This window comes from Garra rufa, chromosome 13, assembly GCF_049309525.1.
Source record: "Garra rufa chromosome 13, GarRuf1.0, whole genome shotgun sequence".
NCBI classification, from domain to species: Eukaryota; Metazoa; Chordata; class Actinopteri; order Cypriniformes; family Cyprinidae; genus Garra; species Garra rufa.
In genome coordinates this window covers 36,672,335-36,699,445 of record NC_133373.1, presented here as the reverse complement: position 1 = coordinate 36,699,445, position 27,111 = coordinate 36,672,335, and the positions used below count along the sequence as shown (strand labels likewise).

The window sequence follows — 27,111 nt, the reverse complement described above, 5'->3', positions numbered from 1 at the left end:
ATGCATTCGGAAAACGAAGCCTGCTTTTTCCTCATAGCATGGGAAAGTGTATCGATTAGAGTCGTGTTTTTTATCTGGAAGTGTTGTTTGGTTTATTTTTGTATGTAGTCAATCCTGAGACCAGCATACACACTGTGGCTCCTAACACTTATATCTTTTCACAAATATTGCATTTTTACTTTAATTAAGAAAAGTATTAGCTAATAATGTCAAATCACAATTTAGCTGGAATATTCACTGGTTGCAGCATTAATTTTCTTAATTATTTGTATGTTTTGAACCCTCTAGCTAATTTTAGCATCATGCACACACGCAGGTCATGATGTTGAGGCAGGTTTGTGTGTGTTGGACAGACTAATGGCAGAAGCAGCTGTAATTCGTAACGTCTCTGATAAAGATTTGCATTTCACTGCTATGCAGAGGTTATTTGGCTTCTTTGTGTCTGAATGCTGCACGTACATGTGCCTTCATGCTACATTAGAAATGAAAAAGCTTTTATGCTGAGCAGGGTGTGTGTGTGTTTGTGTGTTGTTGAGGATGTGCGGCCGTTGTGCAGCGTGTGTGTGATAAGCAGTGTGTGTACAGCTGATTATTCCCTCAGTGTGTGTCTAAACCTGATATTATGTATAGAAACAGAGTGTTTCATTTGGCAGTCGGTCAAAAAAACGCCAAGCATGAACTGTGTGGTTTAGCACAATACATGCGTGCATTTGGCAGACGCTTTTATCCAGATTGTTATTGTTTTTTTTATCAGTTCATACAACCATGGGAATTGAACCCATGACCTTAACGTAGCTATGCTTTGCTGTTTGCGTAATGTCTGCTTACGAAAAAATGCATTGCTGTCTTTCCCTTTCATGAGAAATGTTTTAGGCAAAAATGTTTTTGAGAAATATAATGCATATTGATCTGTAGGTGTTAAAATTAGTTGATAAATTATTAAAAGTAGCTGAAATAAAATCGTATGAATGAATCAGCATTGCATATGAATATGCAATCGGCATTATTTTATTAGCATTTAGTTGAAAACTTGACAATAATTTTGTATAGCATTTTGCTGATTCTATTCACAACAGTTAACATAATTAGTATCATATCAAGGAATTAATATGAATTATTTGAGATAAAATAGGTGATTATTGTTTTTCAGATGGCACCAATTCCATCTCTCTGACTTCAATATTAATTTTTTTTTTTTTTAAATGGTTATACATTAAAGTTAATGAAGCTCTCTTTCTTAGTGCATGCATTTTAATTGTACTTTTGCCTTTGGTGCATTTATATATTTTACAAACCAATAAGATGGCGAAAGACATCAAAAGAGGGTTAAAGAAATGCTTAAACTCACTACAGTCAAGCCTAAATGTATTCAGACACCTTCAAAATTTCTTACACTATCACGTTTATTTTCTATAGCTTAGAAAATGGTAATAAAATATGACAAGAACTCAGTTAAACAGTGTCAGAACAAATTCATCTTGATAATCACAAATAAATAGCAGTCAAACCATAATGTATTCAGACACCTTCAAAATTTCTCACGTTATCATAGTTTATTCACTATAGTTTAGAAAATGGTAATAAAATATGACAAGAACTCATAGATAAACTGTGTAAGAACAAATTCATTTTGATAATCACAAATAAATAACAGTCAAACCAAAATGTATTCAGACACCTTCAAAATTTCTCACGTTATCATAGTTTATTCACTATAGTTTAGAAAATGGTAATAAAATATGACAAGAGCTCATAGTTAAACCGTGTCAGAACAAATTCATTTTGATAATGTCAGGTGACTTCGATAGAAAGGTATGTTATAAAACATGTTCAGGTCAAAGTGTCAACTCAAAGTTTCACTGATAGTCCACTAGGAATAATTTTTGCCTATAATATGCCCCAGTTTACATTATTTTGCTATCCTCACTTGCATAAATGAATTATAGTGTCCTGCACCCACTAGTAAAACAATATCAAATACTATATCTGGTGTCTGAATAATTTTGTTATAACTGCACTTATTAAATGTATGCACATTATTTTGTCATAAATTGCGACCGAAGTTCAAATGCATTAGCATATTCCTTGTTATATCTGCAATCGCTTGTTTGTCATTTTGATGCATTGTACTTCCAAAAGGTGTAACAGTGAATAACAATGTGGTTAGTTATCACACAATGCATTATAAGGCATAATTAATGCATTAAAATACATTTATAATGCATTATATATAAAGACTTTAGCCTCCCTTAATACGACCAGTACATCAATACACTACAGTATCATAGTAGCAGCAGTCACTAAAACACACCAGTGTTTATTCTGTGTTTCAGATCCCCTACAAATCCATGCTTTTTGTGTCAAACCAGGACAGGAAAGTGTGAATCAGAAGACAAGAGAATGCATGCGTGTGTGTGTGTTTTTGTTTGTATGTGTAAAGAGGATTTCAGTGCGTGTGTGTGTTGTGTGTGTGTGTGTGTGTGTGGTGGGGGTTGGGGTCCTCTAACATTCTTTAAAAGAGGAATTTCGTTAAAGACAAAAAAGGGAAAGGAGGCGTGGTTATGGCCGGCCCTCACACTCCGAATCAACGCACTGCAGTGTGTGTGTGTGTGTGTGTGTGTGTGTGTGTGTGTGTGTGTGTGTGTGTGTGTTTCATTAGGAGCTTTGTGTTTGATTTTTCCGAATGCTGCACCTCCTGCAGTGTTTGTGCGTGTGCATCGTGTGCTTTTGCGAGTCGAAGTGCTGAATGCATGTTGATGTTTATAAAGTGTCGCTGTGTATGACTCCATCATTTTAGGTGTTTATACACTCTTAAAAATAAAGGTTTTATTGGCACTGATGGTTCCATGAAGAACGTTTAACATCCTTGAAACCTTTAAATTGCACAAAAGGGTTCTTTTGGAAAAGCGTTTTTAAAGTGTTAGATAAAAATGGTTGTTTTGAAGAACTGTTTGAAATGTTCAGTCATTTCTTAAGGTTTATAAGATACTTGGCAAGATTTTGAAAAATTTGTTTAAATGACTTGTGGAGCCTGCACTCTTAAAAATAAAGGAGCTTTAAAAGGTTCTTCACAGCGATGACATAGAAGAACCATTTTTGGTTCCACAAAAAAACATTCAGTCAAAGGTTCTTTAAAGAACTGTCTTTTTCTTTCCTTTTTATAATCTGAAGAGCCTTCTTTCACCGCAAAGAACCTTTTGTCAAACAGAAAGGTTCTTCAAATGTTAAAGGTGCTTTACGATGCCATAACCTAAAAACCTTTATTTTTAAGAGTGTGTTTGATTTATACATTTTGATTTTTAAGTGTAGTTTTTGTTTGTGTAGTGATGTTGTCCATTTACATTTGTGACCTAGGACAACAAAACCAGACATAAGTGTCAGTGTGTTTTTGAAAGCTGAATAAATAAGCTTTCCATTGATGTATGGTTTGTTATGATCGGGCAATATTTGTCTGAGATATATTTATTTGAATAAATCTAAATGTTGAGAAAATCGTCTTTAAAGTTGCCTGAATGAAGTTCTTAGCAATGCATTTAAGTTTATATATTTATGGTAGGAAATTTACAAAATATCTTCATGGAACATGATCTTGACACTCTTAAAAAAAAGGTGCTTCAAAAGGTTCTTCACAGAGATGCCATAGAAGAACCATTTTTGGTTCCACAAAGAATCATTCAGTCAAAGGTTCTTAAGAGAACAGCTTTTTCTTTCCTTTTTATAATCTGAAGAACCTTCTTTCACCGCGAGGAACCTTTTGTAAAACAGAAAGGTTCTTTAGATGTTAAAGGTTCTTTATGGAACCATTTAGACTAAAAAAGGTTCCTTTATTTTTAAGAGTGTGTTTGATTATACTTTTGATTTGTAAGGCAGCAACTGACCTATTTTTTATTTTTGAAGTGTAGTTTTTGTTTGTGTAGTGATGTTGTCTATGTTGTTCTATTGTGACCTAAGACAACAAAACCAGTCATAAGTGTCAATTTCTTTCGAATAAATACGAATAAATCAGCTTTCCCATTGATGTATGGTTTGTTATGATAGGACGATATTTGTCCGAGATATAACTATTTGAGAAAAAAATCGAAATATTGAGAAAATCGCCTTTAAAGTTTTTCCAAATTAAGTTCTTAGCAGTGCATATTACTAATCAAAAATTAAGTTTTGATGTACATTTACATACAAATTAAGTTTTGAAATTTACAAAATATCTTCATGGAACATGATCTTTACACTCTTAAAAATAAAGGTGCTTCAAAAGATTCTTCACAGCAATACCATAGTAGAACCATTTTTTAGTACCACAAAGAAACAATCAGTCAAAGGTTCTTTAAAGAACCATCTCTTTCCTACCTTTTTATAATCTGAAGAACCTTCTTTTGCGAAACAGAAAGGTTCTTCAGATTTTACAAGTACCTTATGCAACCATTTAGAATTTTAGATAAAAAATGTTCTTCTATTGCATCGTGAAGCACCTTTATTTTTAAGAGTGTACTTAATATCCAAATGATTTTTGGCATAAAAGAAAAATTGTTAATTTTACCCTATACAATCTATTTTTGGTTATTTCTAAGACTGGTTTTGTGGTCCAGGGTCACATTTGTTGCTCACTTCGCTGTAGTTTGTATGCAAATCGATCTCCAGAAGCGAGCTAAATCTGATAAAGCCTCCATCTCTCTTTTCACTTGTTTAATTAAAAGGGTTTTTGAGACAAAAATTGTTTTATTTTTATTACGTTGAATTTGAACTTCTACATTTTATCTTGTATATCAATCTCCAGGTTGTCGGTTAAAAGTGGTTGATTATAGAGAGCTACAATAAAGCTTCAGCAATGCCGTAAAATAACCATTTTAGGTTCCCAAAAGAACCTTTTAGTGAGCAGTTCTTAAAAATAACTATTTTTTAAAAATTTAAAGAACCTTTAGAGTAATGAAAAGGTTCCAAAGATTCTTTTTGGAACTGTTGATGCCAGTAAAGAACCTTTATTTTAAATTATATGAATAAACTGACAGGGTGAGGTTGTTGAATATATAATCAGCATTTACACTTATTGCTCACTTTGCTTTAGTTTGAGGGCAAATGTATCTCCAGAAGTCTGTTCAGTTTCCCTGGACATCTGTTTAGCTGGAAAAATGATTTGTCCATTATATTTTTTCAATTCTAGAAATGCTGTTCTCTTAGGGATGGGGACGGTATGTCCTTATTTACATAGCTATAAACGTATGTGTATGTGTGTGTGTGAGGTTTCTCTGGGCCCCTAGTGAGATTAAGCTCTCATCCAGACTCCTCCTCTCTCACTGCTGCACAGATCTCACTTCTCCTCTAACATACATGCTCTTCTCCTCATCCTGTGCTCCATCGATCTGATGCCAATGCTGATATCTAGAGTGCAGGACGAAATATGTGATGGCAGATGAGATGCACAATTTCTGAAACTTCCAGTTGTTTTACACAACGAAAAAAGAAAGTGGAAAATGTTTATTAGCTGTCGACAAAACGGTTGGAACATTTTGAAACTGATTCAAGGAGAAATTAATATGTTATGTGACCGTGGACCACAAAACCAGTCGTAAGGGTCAATTTTTTGAAATTGAGATTTATACATCATCTGAAAGTGAAATAAATAAGCTTCCATTGATGTATGGTTTTGTTAGGATAGGACAATATTTGGCTGAGATACTATAGCTATTTGAATATCTGGAATCTGAGGGTGCAAAAAATCTAAATATTGAGAAAATCACCTTTAAAGTTTTCCAAATGAAGTTCTTAGCAGTGCATATAACTAATCAAAAAATAAGCTTTGATATATGAACGGTAGAAAATGTACTAAATATCTTCATGGAACATGATTTTTACTTAATATCCTAATGATTTTTGGCATAAAAGACAAATGGATAATTTTGACCCATACAATGTATTTTTACCCGTGCTACTTATGACTGATCTTTGATCTGATAATTTAGGTTTACAATCACAGGATTATCAGACCTGATGGATGCATACATTTATGCTCGTCCTTGTTATGCAAAACATTTGTGCATTGCAAAGTAAAAATATGAATTTGCTTGTGTTGTTTAAGGAAGTGTTTCTATGCTTTGCACCATTAATTATAGCTTGATTTATGCAATAGCAACAGTTACAGTTTGAGTACATGTGTGTTTCAGTTGAAGTTAATTTATATATATTTTTAAATATATATTTTCACATTGTCATATTATAATTTCATCAATAAAGACAATGATTTAGTATGGTACAAACCAACTAGTACCAGTCAAATCCGTTGTTAATACTTTTTTTAATCTTGCTGGTTTTGTACATTAAAGGGATTTGCAAAAGCCTAACAGGATAGAAAATGATATTTACAGCTCAGGAAAAATGATAAATTAATTACTAATTTAAACAATATTCTCTAGTAAACATCAAATTTAGTTTGAAATATTTTAAGTTTGGTTCAAATAAAAATGTAGCAACACTTGGATTTGTTTGAATGTTTTTAATTATTATTTTAGAAGTGTAGAACGCAACGCAAAAATAATATATGCTACATCTAATTTAATATTAATAGTAATATTGTATTTGTATATTTAGTAGTAAATGTAAATATATTTTTGTTTATTTTTTTTATTCCCTGTTGTGACAAAACAGAAACTAGAATGGTTTTATCTTTAAAGTTAAGTTTATACCGAGTTTAATGTTTGAGTTGAATATATACAGTCAAACCTAAAATTATTCCAGATATAATCCAGATATAATTATTTTTGATATATATATATATATATATATATATATATATATATATATATATATATATTATTTTATTTATTTATTTTACTAGTGAGTGTAGGATACTATAGTGATTTATGTAAGCGAGTATAGCAAAATAAAGTAAACTGTGACATATTATACACAAAATCTTTGTGAAAATCAGCAAAATTGATTTTTTTTCTTTAATTGCTAATGAAACCTTTTTACACCACAGACTGAGCAAAATTAAGCATTGTTTGGTAATTGGTCAACAAAGTATTGATAGTTGTGTAAATATTGTCATACTAACAGTTGTCCGAATGTAATATATACCTTTCTATCAAAGTTATCTGACATTATCTAGATGATTTTGTTCAGACACAGTTTAACCTTGAGTTCTTGTCATATTTTCTTACCATTTTCTAAACTATAGCGAATACTGTGATAAAGTGAGAAATGTTGAAGGTGTCTGAATAAATCTTGGTTGGACTGTAGTTCATTGTCTGCTTTTATTTCTTTCTCATTAGCAGCTGCTTTCATTTCTAATCATCTTTTATAGATTTTCTGTTTTCTTTTAAACTTCTAAACTACCAGACTAGTTCTGCTTTTGCTTAAGCTATCATTTTCTCTGTTTTCTCCGTTATTGTCTTCTTTTTTTGCTCTCTCTGCCTTGTTTTGTTCACTTTCATTTCTTTTCTTTTCTTCCAGAGCGCAATCTCTTCTGCATCCTGCACTTTTATTCTCCATTTCTCCATTTGTTCAGTTCTTCATTTGTCCATCTCAACACAAGCTGCAGGGTCACATGACTTCCTCCTTCAGCTCTGCCCATATATGGAGCGAGTGTGTGGGTGGAGCCAGCTGCTGATCTGACACAAACAAATGCTCACTTTCCAAGAGTTCACTCACAGCTTTGTAGCACAGAAATCGAATGGCTATAATAATTTTGCATGTTGTATTTTTTATTTCATAATTTTTTTTAATCATCTAATGTAATAATTTTACTAATGCTTTCTAACTGGTTGAATTGGTTCTTAAATAATAATAAAAAAACATCACACTCTTAAAAATAAAGGTTCCAAAAGAGGAACAATTTTTGGTTTGCCAAAGAATTCTTAAGGGGAGACACTGCAGGCAAAAACACTTTTTTTTTTTTTTTTTTTAAATGCACATGTCAAGTTTGAGATTTTGGGCTTTTTGGTTTTTCATAAAGTGTTTTTTCAGACTAGTGGAAAGAAAACACCCAAAAAACACTGTTAAGTCTTTCTTTTATAGCACTTTATCTATTTGTGTCAATCGATTTCAGTTACAATCCATATTTTTAAAGGCTGTTTTCTCAAAATGCTATTTTTCTCCTACACTGAGCCATAAATCTCCACTTCAGTAGCACTTACACACACTGAACTTGACATTTTTATTCCTGTCTATATCCTGAAGGCTTTTACAGAGGGATTTGTTCATATATAATTTGCTTGATTTTATACAACATTTTATTCACCCAAAAATGATAAAAAAAATTACATTGTTTTCCGTCTGTTCTAAGTTTTTTCTGCATTAGGGAGTGACAAAATGAGATACCCAAAATTCCCTCTGTAAAAACATCTGACTCTAATATGTCAAATTAAACAAGAATTTTGAAACTGACTTCATTCAGTGTTTAGATTTTTGTACTAGAAATGTATGCAAATTAGTGCATATTTCATTGAACAATGCCTCATTTGCATATTTAAAATTTAACATTTTAGAAAACTTGTAATACAAAAAATCTTAGCAATTATCAAAGTAATCAATCAACTGGGTAAGTAAAGTGATAGCTATTTTTTTTTTTTTACCCTATTCACCTACAGTGTCTTACCTTTAAAATCTAAAGAACCTTTTTTCATTTAAAAGTAAAAGGTTCCATGGATGTTCAAGGTTCTTTATGGAACCATCGATGCTAGTAAAGAACCTTTATTGTTAAAAGTGTATAATTTTCTTAGTTTAATTTTAGGAATTGATTTGTGGTCTCATAAGTCATATCTACCTTGTTAAATGAAGTCACAAATGTTTAATGTAAAAGTTGGTTCTCTTTAGAATTGTTCAAAATCTCAAGTCAAATGGTTTTGATAGAAGAAAGTGGCAACATAAACCATAATCTATGACTTTTACCTTTTTAGAGAACTGTTTATGTTTGCTTTTCAAAAAAGCTACATTGGTATGTTTTACTATAATAAATAAACACACGAAAAGTTACAAGACAAATCATGAGAAACAGAAACTGTAGATTTGGTTGTTCTTGAGATTTTTAGAATTGTTTAAAATCTCATGTCAAATGGTTTTGACAGAGAAAAAAGGCAACGTAAACCATATACCAAATCAAAATCTATGATTTTTATGTTTTTAGAGAACTGTTTATGTTTGCTTTTCATAAAAAACTACATTGGTATGTTTTATTCTAATGAATAAACACATGAAACATTGTAACATATCATGACAAACAAACTATAGTTTTGGTTGTTTTTATTTACTTCTGTGCATGTGTTTTTTTTTATTTTTAAGCTTCATAATTCAAACAGACACAAACATAAAATGTCTTTCTGATCGAACTGTTTCTGTTTTGTTCTTTGAGTCTGTACATTCACACACATTTTTAAACAATATAATCATTCTCAAAGGCATTTTTAAGATGTAAAAATGTATTTCTATCAGATGTAGCTTGGCTGTGTGCACTTTATACACACAGAGAGAGAGAGAGAGCTCATATCCGGCTGCTATCAGGAGTGTGTGTGGAGTGATGTAGTGTGTGTCAGCAGATCAAATACTGCGTGTGCGTCTCATAGTCAGTGCAGAAGTGTGTTGTTAATTTAACACAGGGAAACGGGATGTGTGTGTGTGTGTGTGTGTGTGTGTGTGTGTGTGTGTGTGTGTGTGTGTGTGTTTGAAGGGGGTTGGGCAGAGGTCAGAGGTCACAGTGAAGGATGAAAACATGTGGAGGAGGGGTGATGTGCGATACGTCCGGCCCTTTGGTGGCGCTCTCCGTATTTCTCACTCTTGCTTTCTGTCTTCCGTCTCTTGTGTTTCTGCCTTTTTTTTTTTTTTTTTTTTTTTCCTGCAGTGAGCTGAACAATGTGACACATCTTCTCCTGTGCTCATGGATTGCATTTCTTGATTGTGCTGTTTTGGATGAATTCAGACATCAGAAATGTGTCTGCTGCTGCCTGAATTTTCTGTTTGCACTGCTTATCTCTGAACCTTGACCTGGAAATAAAAGCACACACTTGGTGTAGAAAGCCAAAGAAGACATTTTCACTCAGGAATTGCTAGTAAATCTCACAGTTAATTACAAACAGCAAAGTAACGCATTGAATTACACATGCAATTTTAAAGTAGAAGGACTAAAATAATCATGTTAAAAATTAAAATGAGATGAAAAATTAAATGAGATGATAGAGAAAAAAGGTAGATAAAAGAGAAGGATAAAAGATAGAAAAAGAAACGCATAGAAAAAAATTAAATGAGATGAAAGAGAGAAAGAAAGAGAAAAAGGAAGATAAAATAGAGACAAGACAGAAAGAGAGAAAAAGAGATAGGTAGATAGATAGGAAAAAATAGATAAAGAAAGAAAGAAAAAGAAAATGGATAAATAGAAAGAAAAAATAGAGATGAAAGAGAGAAAGAAAAAGTTAAGAAAGATAGAAAAAACAAATAGATGAAGATAGATGGATAGATGGATGGAAAAAGAAAAAAAATGAAATGAGATGAAGGATAAAAGATAGAAAAAGAAACGCATAGACAGAAAAAAATTAAATGAGATGAAAGAGAGAAAGAAAGAGAAAAAGGAAGATAAAATAGAGACAAGACAGACAGAAAGAAAGAAAAACAGATAGATAGATAGATAGGTAGATAGGAAAAAAATAGATAAAGAAAGAAAGAAAAAGAAAATGGATAGATGATAGATAAAGAAAAAATAGAGATGAAAGTGAGAAAGAAAAAAGTTAGAAAGATAGAAAAAAACAAATAGATGAAGAAAGATAGATAGATGGATAGATGGATAGATGGATGGAAAAAGAAAAAAATGAAATGAGATGAAGGATAAAAGATAGAAAAAGAAACGCATAGACAAAAAAAATTAAATGAGATGAAAGAGAGAAAGAAAGAAAGAAAAAATGTATATAAAAGAGAAACAAAGACAAAAGATAGAAAGAAATAAAAAACAGAAAGAAAAAATAGATAAAAAACAGAAAAAAATTGAAATGAGATGAAAGAGAAAAAGAAGGATAAAAGAGAGACAAGAAAGAAAGAAAGAAAAGATAATAGATCAGAAATAGGTAGAAAAAGAAAAATAGAGCGATGAAATAGAAAAAGAAAGAGGAAAAAGATAAGAAAGACAAAAGATAGATATAAAAGACAAAAATAGAGATGAAAGAAAAAAAGAAATAGATGAAAAAAGAAAAAATAGAAAGATGAAAAAGGAAGAAAGAAAAAGTAAAAACAGATGAAAAAGAAAGATGGATACAAATAGAAAAAATAGGAAGATAGAAAGGAAAAGATAGGAATAGATTAAAAAGAAAGATATAAAAAGAAAAAATGATAGATCTTTCTATCCTTTGTAGATAGAACAAGGAAAAAATAGAGAGAAAGAAAGAAAGAAAAGGGAAAAAATAGATGAAGAAGAAAGATAGAAAAAGAAAAGATAGAAAAAGAAAAAAGGGTAGATGAAAGAAAGAGAAAGAAAGACAAATAATAGAAAGAAAGAAAAAGAAAAAAATATATACAAAAGAAAAAAAGAAACCATAGATAAAACTGAAAAAGAAAGAACAATAATTTATTTGTGTGTGTGTGTGTGTGTGTTTTTTTTTTTTTTATCGTTCCACCAAGATCTAATCTCGTTAACTAAAGTGTTTGTGTTGTTTAGATTGATATTTCAATAAAAAAAATCTCTAATAAATGTGCGTGGGAAGGCTTTTGCTCCTGGCTTCTTGCATAAATGCATTTCTATCTCATGCTATGGATTTTTAATTTCTCGTAAGTGTAAAATCAGAGTGCTTTTGTGTCCATTATGTCAATTAAGGGAAATTAAATGCATTAATTTCCCACACGGCTAATTAAACGTGATGCCGTGACAAAAACAATTCCGTTTTTCAACGGCTGAGAGCTGATGCGACACTAAAGTCGAGCTGAAGACACTCTGCATTTACCGGAAATGCCATTCATCAGTGCAGACAGACTTTCTTTCTAAAAAGTCAGAAATGTGAACTTGAGCGTGTTATTTTATCTGTCTGATGCTGCGGTGTTGATCTGTCGACTTCTTTTCTGTTTCTAGAGGAATGCGCTTTGGCTCGTGCATTAGTTACTGCTGTTTTAATGACATGAATAATTGAAATGTAAATCTTGTATGATCATGTAGCACTGCCTCTGTGACAACACCATAGAGAGAGTTTTCTCTAGCTGCAGGATCCAAAATAATCAGCCGTTTTCATTAGTATTCATGAAACACAATCATGATTTAAATTAGCGTTACTTGATGAACTAGACTTGTTTGGTTGGTTGAAGTTGTGTGATTGTGTTTTGTATTGGAAAGCTCAAAAACAAATGCCTAAATAACATAATCAGTTGTTGTTTTTTGGTTTAATCATAAACTAAATCTTTAATTGTAGTATATTTGAACAATTTATTCGTCACAGTAAATCAGCTTTAATTTGTGATGAAACAATTCCTGCGCGTTTAAATCCATGCTAAATTGACTTCATTGCTTTTATAATTCCTGAGCTTTTTTCAGGGTCTTTGCTTTTGCATTTATAATGCCAGGAAATCTTATTAATTGAAGAATGGATTTGAATAAACTAATAAACACATTTGTCACATTGTGTTGACTGTGAATAATACATTTGATGCATTGCTTTTGATGTTCCTCATTTGGATAAAAGCTTCTGCCGAACGATTAAATGTAAATGTACATCTGTGGGTTTTTTCTGGCGTTGTGCTTTGTGTGGAGGATTTTTGAATGCATTTTTACTCATTCAAAACTAAGTCATATGCACTATTTGGTAACACTTTACAATAAGGTTTCATTAATTAATAACTAACATGAACGAACAATGAACAGTACATTTATTGCACCATTTATTAATCTTTGTTAATGTTAGTTAATAAAAATACAGTTGTTCATGTTAGTTTACAGTGCATTAACTAACATTTAACAAACACCACTTGTGATTTTAATAATGCATTAGTAGATAGATAGATAGATAGATAGATAGATAGATAGATAGATAGATAGATAGATAGATAAAGAAAAAATTAAATGAGATGAGATGAGAGAGAAAGAGAACGAATGTAGATGAAAGAAAGAAAAAGAAAGGGACAACAGATAACAAATAGGTAGAAAAAGAAAAATAGTGAGATGAAAGAGAAAAAGAATGGTAGATAAAGACAAAAGACTGATAAAGACAAAAATGGATTTTAAAAGAAAGAAAAAAATACATGAAAATATAAAGATATAAAAAGAAATAAATAGGAAGATAGAAAAAGAAAAAAACAGATGAAGAAGAAAGATAGAAAAAGAAAAGATAAAGATAAATAGAAAGAAAGAAAATAAGAAAAAAGATAGATAGATAGAAAAAGAAAAAAATGAGATGAAAGAGAGAAAGAAAGAAAGGAAAATAGATAATGACAAATAGGTTAAAAAAGAAAAATAGAGAGATGAAAGAGGAAAAGGGTAGATAAAAGGGAAAGAAAGACAAAAGATAGTTCTAAAAAGACAAAAAATAGAGATGAAAGAAAGACAGAAAAAGTAAAAAATAGATGAAAAAAGACAGATGGATATAAAAAAGAATAGGAAGAAAGAAAAAAATAGATAGATAGATGAAAATGTACTTTGGTTACTTTTTGCTCATTCTTTGATATTCTGACATTGGCAAATGGTTTAGTGACTCAATCTCTCGCTTTACTGCAAATATTTAAATAAGCAAAATGAGTTTTTGATTCCAGTGTGGTTAAATTGTGCATTTTATGCAAGATCAGATCGTGCTTTTAAACACGGGCTTTGTAATGCAGGTTAATGTGGTATTGACAGATCACTACATGTTCACATATCTTTCTCTCCCTAGCATGAAACTCAATGAATCTTTCTGTAGATATAACCGGTCTGTCTGATATCTAATCAAATAATTTCTTTATATTTATATTTTGGCTCCTATAGTCCAAAAAGTTACACTAGGACCCAAATAGATTAGATTCTGTCCGGTAGCAGTTAGTCTAAAGACAATGACACTAATATTTAGTGTGATTAAACAAAATAAATGTACTTCAGTTGCTTTTTTGCTCATTCTTTAATATTCTGACATTGGCAAATATTTAGTGACTCAATCAGTCAGCTTTACTACAAATATTTAAATAAGCAAAATCTGTTTTTCAAAATGAGTTTTTGATTTCAGTGAGGTAAAATTGTGCATTTTATGCAAGATCAAATGTGTTTTTAAACATTGCTTTTCTAATGCGATATTGACAGATTGCAATTCTGTTGTTATTTCTAATAAATCTTTCTCTTGAACATCTATATATCTTTCTCTCCCTGATGGACATGAAATCTTTAAGAATTAATGGATCTTTCTGTAGATAGGGTCTGATCTGTTTGATATCTAAATGTTTTTATAATCATGTAATTTTTTATATATATTCAGAATTAGGCTCCTAGTTTAAAAAGTTACATTAGAAGCCAAATGCATTTGTTTCTGTCAGGTAGCAGTTAGTCTAAAGACAACGACACACTTCAATATTTGGTGTGATTAAACTAAATAAATGTACCTCAGTTGCTTTTTTGCTCATTCTTTAATATTCTGACATTGGCAGATGGTTTAGTGCCTCAACTTGCCTTTACTACAAATATGTAAATAAGCTAAATCTGATTTCAGTGAGGTTAATTTGTGCATTGCTTTGGTAATACAGGCTAATGTGATATTGACATTGCAATTTGTTGTTATTTCTAGTAAATCTTTCCTATTAAATATCTATATACCTTTCTCTCCCTGCTAGGCATGAAATGTTCAAGAACTGATGGATCTTAGATATGAGCGATCTGTTTGACAACTATAAATATTATTAGAATTACATAGGTTTTTTAATATTTATATTTTGGCTTTTAGTTTAAAATGTTAAACTAAGTAATAAATGTATTAGTTTCTGTCAGGTAGCAGTTAATGTAAAGACAATTACACTAATATTTGGTGTGGTTTAATACAATACTTTAGTTGCTATTTGCTCATTCTTTAATGTTCTTACATTGGCAAACGGTTTAGTGGCTCAATCACTTGGCTTTTACTACAAATATTTCAGCAACACTTTACAATAGGGTTCATTAGTTGACTACATTAGTTAACATGAACTAAGAATGAACAATACTTCTACAGTATTTATCAATCTTAAATGTGACCCTGGACCACAAAACCAGTCATAAGGTTAAATTTTACAAAACTGAGATGTATACATCATATGAACACTCAAAAAATAAGCTTTCTATTGATGTATGGTTTGTTAGGATAGGACAATATTTGGCCGAGATACATCTATTTGAAAATCTGGAATCTGAGGGTGCAAAAAAATCAAAATACTGAGAAAATCACCTTTAAAGTTGTCCACATTAGGTTCTTAACAATGCATATTACTAATCAAAAATTACATTTTGATATGTTTACAGTAGGAATTTTACAAAAAAATCTTCATGGAACATGATCTTTACTTAATTTCCTAATGATTTTTGGCATAAAAGAAAAATCAATAATTTTGACCCATACAATGTATTTTTGGCTATTGCTACAAACATACCCCAGCGACTTAAGACTGGTTTTGTGGTCCAGGGTCACAAATAATTTCAGCATTTGCTAATGCATTATTAAATTTAAAGGTGTGTTTGTTAACATTTGTTAATGCACTGTGAACTAACATGAACAAACAATGAACGACTGTATTTTTATTAACATTAACAAAGATAAATAAATAGTGTAATAAATGTACTGTTCGTTGTTCGTTCATTTTAGTTTATACATTAACTACACTCTTAAAAATAAAGGTGCTTCAAAAGGTTTTTCAAGCGATGCCATAGAAGAACCATTTTTGGTTTCACAAAGAACCATTTAGTCAAAGGTAATTTCTTGCTTACCTTTTTATAATCTGAAGAACCTTATTTGGCACAAAGAACCTTTTGTGAAACAGAAAGGTTCTTCAGATCTTGAAGGTTCTTTATAGAACCATTTAGACAAAAAGATTCTTCTATGGCATCGTTAAGAGTGTAATGTTAACAAATCACACCTTATTGTAAAGTGTTACCTAGAAAATTAGTTTTTAGAATTGTAGCAGTGAGGCTCAAGAAATTGTGCATTTCATGCAAGCAAAGTGATCGAATGTGTTTTGAAACATGCTCTTGTAATGAGATTGGTAGCTGGTTGTTTTTTCTTGTATCTTTCTCTTTTTAACATCTTTTTATCTTTCTCTCTCTGGTAGATTTAAATATGCAATAAAATGTTTAATACTCTCTGTTGATATGATTGGTCTGTTTGATATTTATATTTACATATAAGATGATATAAGCTCATTTGTATCTGTATTAATTGAAGTGTGTGTGTGTGTGTGTGTGTGTGTGTGTGTGTGTTCAGAGTAAGCTGGTGATGGAGGGCTTCAGGAGCTTACGGGAGGGCGAGCAGGTTGAGTTTACCTTCAAGAGGTCGAGTAAAGGTCTGGAGTCGCTCAGGGTCACGGGGCCCGGCGGGGGCCCATGCTCGGGGAGTGACCGACGCCCCAAAGGGAAGGCCCCGCCCCTCAAACGCAAACCAAAGGGAGACCGGTAAGTGCGCTGAGCATGATGGGTTATGGCGTTTAATATGTTTTGTTGCCATTTATTGAAACTAAGCTGGACTAAACTGGGTTGTTTTCTCTTATTTATAATGCACAATGTGCTGTATTTATTCAGCATAAATCTAATATTGTATGGTTTCATGTGTGGTAAACTGAAGGTCAACTCTACAGTTTATTCTTTATACTTATAGCTTGTCTTTAGCAGCAACCTAGAAGTCAGAACAAAAGTCTGCTTTTAATATTAATAATAATAATAATAATAACAGTAGTACTAACCTACTTGTGTTGTTTAGTGATTTAATAATAACTGAAATAATTGGAACTATTAGTAAATTAGTAAAAGCTGATTTAAAATCTTAAGGGGAGACACTGCAGGCAAAAACGCTTTTTTTCATGAACCTGTCAAATTTGAGATTTTGGGCTTTTTGCTTTTTCATGAAGTGTTTTTTCAGACTAGTGGAAAGAAAACACCTAAAAGACACTGTTAAGTCTTTCTTTTATAGCACTTTATCTCTTTGTGTCAGTAGATTTCAATTATAATCCATATTTTTAAAGGCTGTTTTCTCAAAATTAGTTTTTAAATCATAAAATCACCACTTCAGTAGTACTTACACACACTGAACATTACATTTTTATTCCTGTCTATATCCTGAAGGTTTTTACAGAGGGATTTGTTCATATGCGATTAGCTTGATTTTTTTTTTTTTTTTTTTACATTTTACTCCCCCAAAAATAGTAATAAATACATGGTTTTCTGTCTGTTCAAAGTTTTTTTTCTGAATTATGGAGTGACAAAATGAGATACACAAAATCCCCTCTGTAAAAACATTTGACTCTAATATGTCAAAAAAACAAGAATTTAAAAACTGACTTGATCCAGTGTTTCAATTCTTGTACTAGAAATGTTTGCAAATTAGTTCATATTTCATTAAGTAATGGCTCATTTGCATATTTAAACAACATTTTGGAAAACTTGTAATACAAAAAAAATTATGCAATTATCAATGTAATCAATCATCTGGATAAGTAAGGTGATAACTATTAGTTAATTTTTTTTTTTTACCTTATTCACCTGCAGTGTCTCGCCTTAATTAATAATAATCATAATCAAAACCTAAAATGCATGTCAAATTTTTTTCTGTTTTCGATCTGCACATTTATAAAGGCAGTTTTAAGAGAATTATTGATCACTGAATGCTAATCTGGTTAAATTCTGTTGTTTGTTTGTTTAGCCACAAAAACAGAAATAATCCATTTATAATCTAGAAAACACTTAAAATACTTTCTGTTAAGGTTTCATTTGTTAACATTAGATAAACTAAAAATTATCAATACTGCTACAGCATTTATTAATTATTAATAATGTTAGTTATTTTTTTAAATGATCAAAAGTTGCACTAAAATGAACATTTAGTAACACTTTACAATAAGGTTTATCATTAGTTAACATTAACTAAGACTAAAAAATATCTTAGTTAATGTTCATTTCAGCATTTAAATTCACAAGTTGTTTACCTTGTCACCTTGTTCATGTTCATCAATACATTAACATTAACTAATGTGACCTTTTTGTAAAATGTTACTGAACATTTTTATTAATTAACAAATCTTATTAAAATATTAGCTGTAAAATATATTTTGTGTTAATAAATGCATTAACAAGCTTAAAATTGATGCTTTATTTTATTTTAATGTCTTGTAATTCTAAATATACCTAAATTTAAGTTTAAATAATAATAATAATAATAATAATAATAATAATGATTATTATTATAATTAATAAAAATGTAAAACAGAGCAGGGGAATTATAAAATTATATACTGCATTTAATTAATTTTAAATTTTCCTATAATTGATTTATTTATAATTAGTGCTTAATTTGATAGTGTACAATTGATATGCAGGCAGGTTTTTATATCTAAAATCTTGTGTTTCTGTTTTACACAAGCATTTTTCATCAGTCTCGCTGCTTTTGATTTGATGTAGACATGCGTCGGGGATGAAATCCTCAATGCTCACATATCAATTAAAACCGCACGGCTCTCCTTTTCTCTGTATGAAAGAATCAATTCCAGTATTGATAATAGTCTGTGCAGCCACATGAATAACGGCTCGTACTTTTCAATGTAGGTGCCTCATAGTTCGGTTTCGCCAAACGCTTTTCTCTTCACGACTCGCATTGATTGTGAGTCTGTCTTCTACTTCCTGTTGCCATGGTGATCAGAGCAAAAAAACAAAACAAAAAAAAACCTGAATAAGTCTTTTCAGTCTGTTGTGTTAAAGCTATTTATAAGTATGTATACGTGTGTGTGTGTGTGTGTGTGTGTGTGTGTGTGTGTGTGTGTGTGTGAGACGCGTATCATATAGTCCGTCACTATAGACACGCTAACAAAAAAACAGACATGAGATGATGGACGTTTTGTTGAAGATCGGGTGACACTGTCAGACCTGAGATGATGATCAAAAATGTGTTTCTGAAGAATTATTATAGAACAGGTACATAAGGACACAGCTCATGAAATTGGCTCAATTTCTAGATGTGATTCATCAGTTTATTCCCTAAAGTCTTTTAAAAATTTTATTAAACAAGGTAGCTAGTCAGTGACAGTGTAAATGTAACTAAAAACCTTCGGACAGTTGATTTTATGTCAGTTTGTTGGTTATTATTGCCTGTATTTTTAGTGAATACTGATGATTTGCAGCTAAAAGTTTAAGATTATGTAAAAATCATGTTAAATACATGAGCTTAATAAATCTGTAGATATAAAATAATTGCGTTTAATGGTTCTTTCTTTGTATCTAAAGTCTGGGAGTCGTAAGAAAAATTTAACTTTTGAGATTTACAGTCTAAATATTACTAAAAAGTATTCAGAAAGCTGATTTTATGTCAGTTTGTTGGTTATTATTGGCTGCATTTTTAGTGAATACTGATGATTTGTAGCTAAAAGTTTAAGATCATGTAAAAATCATGTTAAATACATGATTTTAATAAATCTTTAGATATAAAATAATTGCATTTAATGGTTCTTTGTTTGTATCTAAAGTCTGGGAGTCGTAAGAAAAATTAAACTTTTGAGGTTTACGGTGTAAATATTTCTAAAAAGCTTTCGGACAGTTGATTTTATGTCAGTTTATCAGTTATTGCCTGTATTTGTAGTGAATACTGATGATTTGCAGCTAAAAGTTTAAGATTATGTAAAAATCATGTTAAATACATGAGCTTAATAAATCTGTAGATATAAAATAATTGCGTTTAATGGTTCTTTCTTTGTATCTAAAGTCTGGGAGACGTAAGGAAAATTATACTTTTGAGATTTACAGCCTAAATAGTACTAAAAAGCCTCCAGACAGCTGATTTTATGTCAGTTTATCAGTTATTATTGGCTGTATTTGGAGTGAATACTGATGATTTGTAGCTAAAAGTTTAAGATCATGTAAAAATCATGTTAAATACACGATTTTAATAAATCTTTAGATATAAAATAATTGCATTTAATGGTTCTTTGTTTGTATCTAAAGTCTGGGAGTCATAAGAAAAATTAAACTTTTGAGGTTTACGGTGTAAATATTTCTAAAAAGCCTTCAGACAGCTGATTTTATGTCAGTTTATCAGTTATTATTGGCTGTATTTTTAGTAAAAACTTATGATTTGTAGCTTAAGTTTCAGAAAATGTAATAATCATTACATGAGTAAGAAATCTTTAGTTTAGATATAAAATGATTTAGTTCACTTTTACACTCTCAGTGAGTGTAAATTTAACTAAAAACCTTCGGACAGCTGATTTGATGTAAGTTTGTTGGTTAATATTGCCTGTATTTTTAGTAAATACTGATGATTTGTCGCTGAAAGTTTAAGATCATGTTATAATCATGTTAAATACTCGAGTTTAATAAATCTGTAGATATAAAATAATTGCGTTGAACAGTTCTTTCTTTGTATCTAGAGTCTGAAAGTCATAAGGAAATTATACTTTTGAGGTTTACACCGTAAATATTACTAAAAAGCCTTCAGACAGCTGATTTTATTTCCGTTTATCAGTTGAAGTACAGAAATATTGAATGTATTTTTAGTAAATGCTGATGGTTTGTAGCTGAAAGTTTAAGATATGTAATAATCATCTTAAATACTTGAGTGTAGTAAATCTTTAATTTAGATGAATGGTTATGTAAATCGACTAATTGTTTAGTTTATCAGTTTCTCCTTTGTATCTAAAGTCTGGATGTTGAAAGGAAAATGATTCTGTTGAGATTTACAATGTACATTTTACAAAAATGCCTTTAGACAGTGCCTTTAGTTTTTTTTGTATGGCAGTTAATTGCATGTATTTTTAGTAAATGCTGATGATTTGTAGCTGAAAGTTCAAGATCATGTAGTTATCATCTTAAATTCAGTTATTAAGTTAACAGAAAACTAATTGTTTAATTTAATGGTTCTTTCTTTGTATCTGGAGTCTGAATGTCAAAAGGAAAATGATGCTGTCATTTTTTTTGGCGTAAATTTAACTAAAATCCCTCAGAAAACACATTTTTCAAATACAAAATTATTTCATGTATTTTGAATGAATACTGATGCTTTGTAGCTGGACGTCCTCATGTAATAACCATCTCAAATGCAATCATTAGGTTCATAAATATTTTATATTTATATTTTATAAAAAAAAAATTCAACTAAATGAGCAGTTCTTTAATTGTATCTAGAATCTGGATGTTAAGGAAAATTATGCTGTCATTTCATGGTGTGAATTGAACGAAAAAAAAACTCAGAAAACATTTTATGTCAATTTATCAGTTGAAATTATTGTTGTATTTCGAGCGAATACTGATGATTTGTAGCTAAATGTTTAAGATCATGTAATAATCATCTTAAAATTATGAGTTTAATAAATCTAAGTTTAGATATAATTTAGTTTAATAGTTCTTTCTTCGTATCTAGAGTCTGGGAGTTATACTTTTGAGATTTACAGTGTAAATATTATCAAAAAGCCTTCAGACAGCTAACTTTATGCCAGTTTATGAATTGAAGTACAGACATATTGCATGTGTTTTCAGTATTGACTAATTGTTCAGTTTACCAGTTCCTCCTTTGTATCTAGAGTCTGGATGTTGTAAGGAAAATAATCCTGTTAAGATTTAAGGTTTAAATTTAAGGTGTGAGCCTTCAGACAGATGATTTTATGCTAGTTTATTGCATGTATTTTTAGTAAATGCTGATGTTTTGTAGCTGGAAGTTCAAGATCATGTAACTCTTTAGATTTATAATTTTTTATTTCAACTAATTTAATAGTTCTTTAATTGTATCTAGAATCTGGATGTTAATGAAAATTATGCTGTCATTTCATGGTGTAAATTGAATGAAAAACCCTCAGAAAACATATTTCATGTCAATTTATGAGTTGAAATTATTGTATGTATTTTGAGGGAATACTGATGATTTGTAGCTAAATGTTTAAGATCATGTAATAATCATCTTAAAATCACGAGTTTAATAAATCTTTAGTTTAGATATACTTTAGTTTAATAGTTCTAGATTTACAGTGTAAATATTATCAAAAAGCCTTCAGACAGCTAACTTTATGCCAGTTTATGAATTGAAGTACAGACATATTGCATGTGTTTTCAGTATTGACTAATTGTTTAGTTTACCAGTTCCTCCTTTGTATCTAGAGTCTGGATGTTGTAAGGAAAATAATCCTGTTGAGATGAAAATTTAAGGTGTAAGCCTTCAGACAGATGATTTTTTGCCAGTTTGTTGCATGTATTTTTAGTTAATGCTGATGAATTTGTAGCTGGAAGTTCAAGATCATGTAATTATTGTCTTGAATACAGTTATTCAAGTTAATAGAAATCTTTTGACTCACAATTTTTTATTTTAACTAATTGTTAATTGAATGTATCTAGAGTCTGGAAGTCATGAGATTTACAGTGTAAATATTGCATGTATTTTCAGTGAAGGCTGATGATTTGTAGCTGAAAGTTTAAGATATGTAATAATCATCTTAAATACATGAGTTTAGTAAATCTTTAGTTTAGATTAATAGTTATGTATTTTGACTAATTTTTTAGTTTAACAGTTCTGTATCTAGATTCTGGATGTTGTAAGGAAAATGATTCCGTTGAGATTCACAGTGTACATTTTACTAAAATTTACTTTATGCCAGTTTGTTGCATGCAATTTTAGTAAATGCTGATGATTTGTAGCTGGAAGTTCAAGATCATGTAATTATCATCCTGAAGTTATTAAGTTAATAGAAATCTTTCGACTCACAATTTTTTATTTCAACTATTTGTTAATTGAATGGTTCTTTAATTGTATCTAATTGTATATTACTAAAAACCTTCAACTGATAAACTGGCATAAAATCAGCTGTCCGAAGTACAGAAATATCGCATGCATTTTTAGTAAATGTTGATGATTTGTAGCTGAAAGTTCAAAATCATGTATCATGTCTTAAATACAGTTAACAGAACTCCAGATTCATAATTCTTTATTTTAACTAATTGTTTAATTTAATGGTTCTTTCTTTTATGTAGAATCTGAATGTCATAAGGAAAATTATGCTGTCATTTTATGGTGTAAATTGAACTAAAAACCTTTGGACAACTGATTTTATGGCAGGTAATTGCATATTTTTTAGTAAATGCTGATGATTCGTAGCTGAAACTTCGAGATCATGTAAAAATCATCTTAAATAGAGTTAATAGAACTCTTTCGATTCATAATTCTTTCTTTCAACTAATTTTCTTTGTATGTCGAGTCTGAATGTCATAAGGAAAACTATGGTGTCATTTTATGGTGTAAATTGAACTAGAAAACTGATTTTATGTCAATTTATTGTATGTTTTGAGTGAATACTGATGATTTGTAGCTAAATGTTTAAGCTCGTCTAATAATCATCTTAAATACATGAGTTTAATAAATCTTTAGATATGAAATAATTTATTTTAACAGTTCTTTCTTTGTATCTAAAGTCTGGAAGTCATAAGGAAAATAATGCTGTTGAGGTTTACAGTGTAAATTTTCCTAAAAACCTTTGAACAACTGATTTTATGGCAGTTAACTGCATGTATTATTGGTAAATGCTGATGATTTGTAGCTGAAAGTTCAAGATCTAATAATAATCATCTTAAATGCAATTATTTAGTTAATAGAAAACTAATTGTTTAATTTAATGGTTCTTTCTTTGTGTCTGGAGTCTGAATGTCAAAAGGAAAATTATGCTGTCATTTTTTTTGGCGTAAATTTAACTAAAATCCCTCAGAAAACACATTTTTCAGTTGAAATACAAAATTATTTTATGTATTTTGAATGAATACTGATGCTTTGTAGCTGGACGTCCTCATGTAATAACCATCTCAAATGCAATCATTAGGTTCATAAATATTTTCATGTTAATAGTTTTTATATCGAATAATGTAGTTTAATGATTCTTTCTTTGTATCTAGAGTCTGGGTGTAATAAGGAAAATGATGCTGTTGAGATTTACGGATTTTTATGAAATGGCCAAAATAGTGTGCATATGTTTTTTTTTTAAAGATTGCAACATTACATTTTTCTTGAATATCTTTATTATGTTTTTAGATGCTTTATTTTCTCAAGTTTGTTAATCTAATATCTAGCAAATGCAGCTGTGATGCTGTAGTTAATCCACTCCGCCATCTACAGGCTGAAAATAGTCAGTGCACATACTGACAAATATAAAGTCAAACCCAATTTAACCAAATACTTGGTTTCAAGCACCTGTTTGAAACCCTATTTTATTTTAAGATGACAGTTACACATGTACTTACTATAGTAATAACAGTAAATCATGCATAATTACAGTCAATCAGCTCTAACCCTCTAGGATATGTAGTTAAGTAACATTACTTAGTTCTCATTTGTCTAATTACACTATAAAAACATCACCTTAAAATACATTGTAACCTATTAAAATAATTAGAACCTTCATAAATGCAGGTTGGGGCAAGTTGTCCCATGTTTTTTTAAATACATTTTTTGAAATTAGATTTATTTTTGCCAAAACATTCAGTTTCCATTTCCATTCAGTTTTATGATTTATTATTATTATTTTTTAATTAAAATTGTTTCACCTATAATAGATATTTTATATTTAACTATATATAACTATTTTTCTATATATAGTAAAATTTTTAATCTTAATTTTTCTCCAAAATTAATATATTCATTGAATATTAAAAGAGCACTGTATATGATGTCAATGTTGTGATCGACCAATCAGAATCAAGTATTCTGGAGAACAGTGTAATCATGTATCTCTCTCTCTCTCTCTTACACACACACACACACACACACACACACACACACACACACACACACACACACACACAAACACACACACACACATTAGTGGCACTGAGAGATCTGATTCTCTATATTTAGAGCTGTAATGTCATTTCCTACTCTCTCGTTTCCATGCACCGGAATTTCCTTGGCAACCGATGGCTCCATGGTAACATACAAGGTTCCTGTTAACTACTAGAGAATTTCTCATAATCACAGTGACTCAGTTTCCTCATGTCTTACAAAAGAGCTGGAAACCGTATTCTTGCATCTTATTTGTATTGGTTGTGGCTATGAATCATGTTCTTTATCATTACATTTTGATGTAGGAATTACTGGGATGGGTGTATTTATGACTCCTGTATGATTAAAACAATGATTATTAAATACTGCAGTGCCAATTTTCTATGACAACAAATATACTGGCAATTTTTGAGCGTTTCTATAAAGGATGTTTGGTATTGGAGTAAGTCTTATCCTGTACTGCCCTCTAGTGACCAACACTGGGTTTGAGGAAATCTCAAGAAAACATGTCCAGGTCATCTTAAAAAGAAAATAACATAGAACAGGGGATTTCAAACCTGTCCTGGAGCCTCCCCTGCCCTGCACATTTTGTATGTCTCCCTTATTAGGCACACCCAATTCAGGTCTTGCAGTCTCTACTAATGAGCTGATGATTTGAATCAGGTGTATTAGATGAGAGAGACAAGCAAAATGTGCAGGGCAGGGGAGGCCCCAGGACAGGTTTGAAAACCCCTGACATAGAATACAAGTTTTTCTTTAAAAAGCTTGTTTTTACAAACAATACTATTTTTTGCATATGAATTTCATAATTAAACACCTTTTCCTCTATATTATCAGTGACATAACAACAAGCGTATTGCAACAAGTACAAACATGATGCATACATACTTTATTATTAAAAATACATTATATTGTTAATTTGTTTGCATTCTGAATCTAGTTAGTGTTATTTTAATGGTTTTAAAATAGGTTTTCTTTATGCATAATTTCTGGTCTCAATCACTAAAGGAAAAATTATCTTGAAAGTTGAAAGTTGGGTAAAATAAAGGTTTTTATTAAAAAAAAAGTTTTGCATTAAAACGCTTGTTTTTACAAACAATACTATTTTTTGCATATTAATTTCATAACAATTATACAAAATGGTTAAAAGTTAGGTAAAATAAAGGTTTTTATTAAAAAGTTTTTACAGAGGGAATTTTGGTATCTCATTTCAGAACAGACAGGAAACAGTATATTTTTTATATTTTTTGGGGAATAAAATGTATAAAATCAAGGGAATCATATATGAACAAATCCCTCTATAAAAACCTTCAGGATATAGGCAGGAATAAAAATATAAAGTTTGTTGTGTGTAAGTGCTACTGAAGTGGAGATTTATCGCTCTGTGCAGGAGAAAAAAACTCTTTTTGAGAAAACGGCCTTTAAAAATATAGATTGTAATTGAAATCTATTGACACAAATAGATAAAGTGCTATAAAAGAAACACTTAACAGTGTCTTTTTTTTTTTTTTTTTTCCACTAGTCTGAAAAAACACTTTAGGAAAAAGCAAAAAGCCCAAAATCTCAAACTTAACAGGTGCATGAAAAAACAGTGTTATATCTCCCATTTAATTTGTACAGTTTAGGAGTATCATTTCTATAATGATACAATATAACCAAGCATTTTGTCTCCATCTGTAGGTGTTATAACTGTGGAGGTCTGGACCACCACGCTAAAGAGTGTGGCCTTCCACCCCAGCCAAAGAAGTGTCACTACTGTCAGAGTGTCACGCACATGGTGGCCCAGTGTCCCCACAAGAGGGCGCTGTCCCCCTCCACGTCTCAGGACCCCCAACGCCCCTCCACCTCCGCTCAGTCCCAGGAAGAGGGAAGCCGATCCGGCTCGTCGCCCCGCGAGGGCCCGTCGTCCTCACCGGAGGAAGCATCTCAACGGGGGAGTCACTCCCAGCGCTGGAGGAAAAGCCGGGACTAAAAAGCAACCTGAAAGGTTCCTCATCCAGATGAAGCCCGGACCCGAAATCATCTACCTCACATGGCCGGGTCACCGAGGAGACCCTCCCTCCCTTCCCGTGCAGCTATGGTATCAGCCGATGGGGGTCATGCGTGTTCTCACTGAGCAATCACAACAAACTCTGCAACTGTCGTGTGTGTGTGTGTGTGTGTGTGTGTGTGTGTGTGTGTGTGTGTGTGTGTGTGTGTGTGTGTGTGTGTGCGCGTAAAT

The 27,111-nt window shown here is 31.0% G+C and overlaps 1 pseudogene; it reads left to right on the top strand.

The window, feature by feature from the left end:
- Positions 1–26,862, top strand: part of LOC141283820 (protein lin-28 homolog A-like) — a 35,051-nt pseudogene extending 8,189 nt beyond the window's left edge.
- Positions 26,863–27,111: the final 249 nt, after the last annotated feature.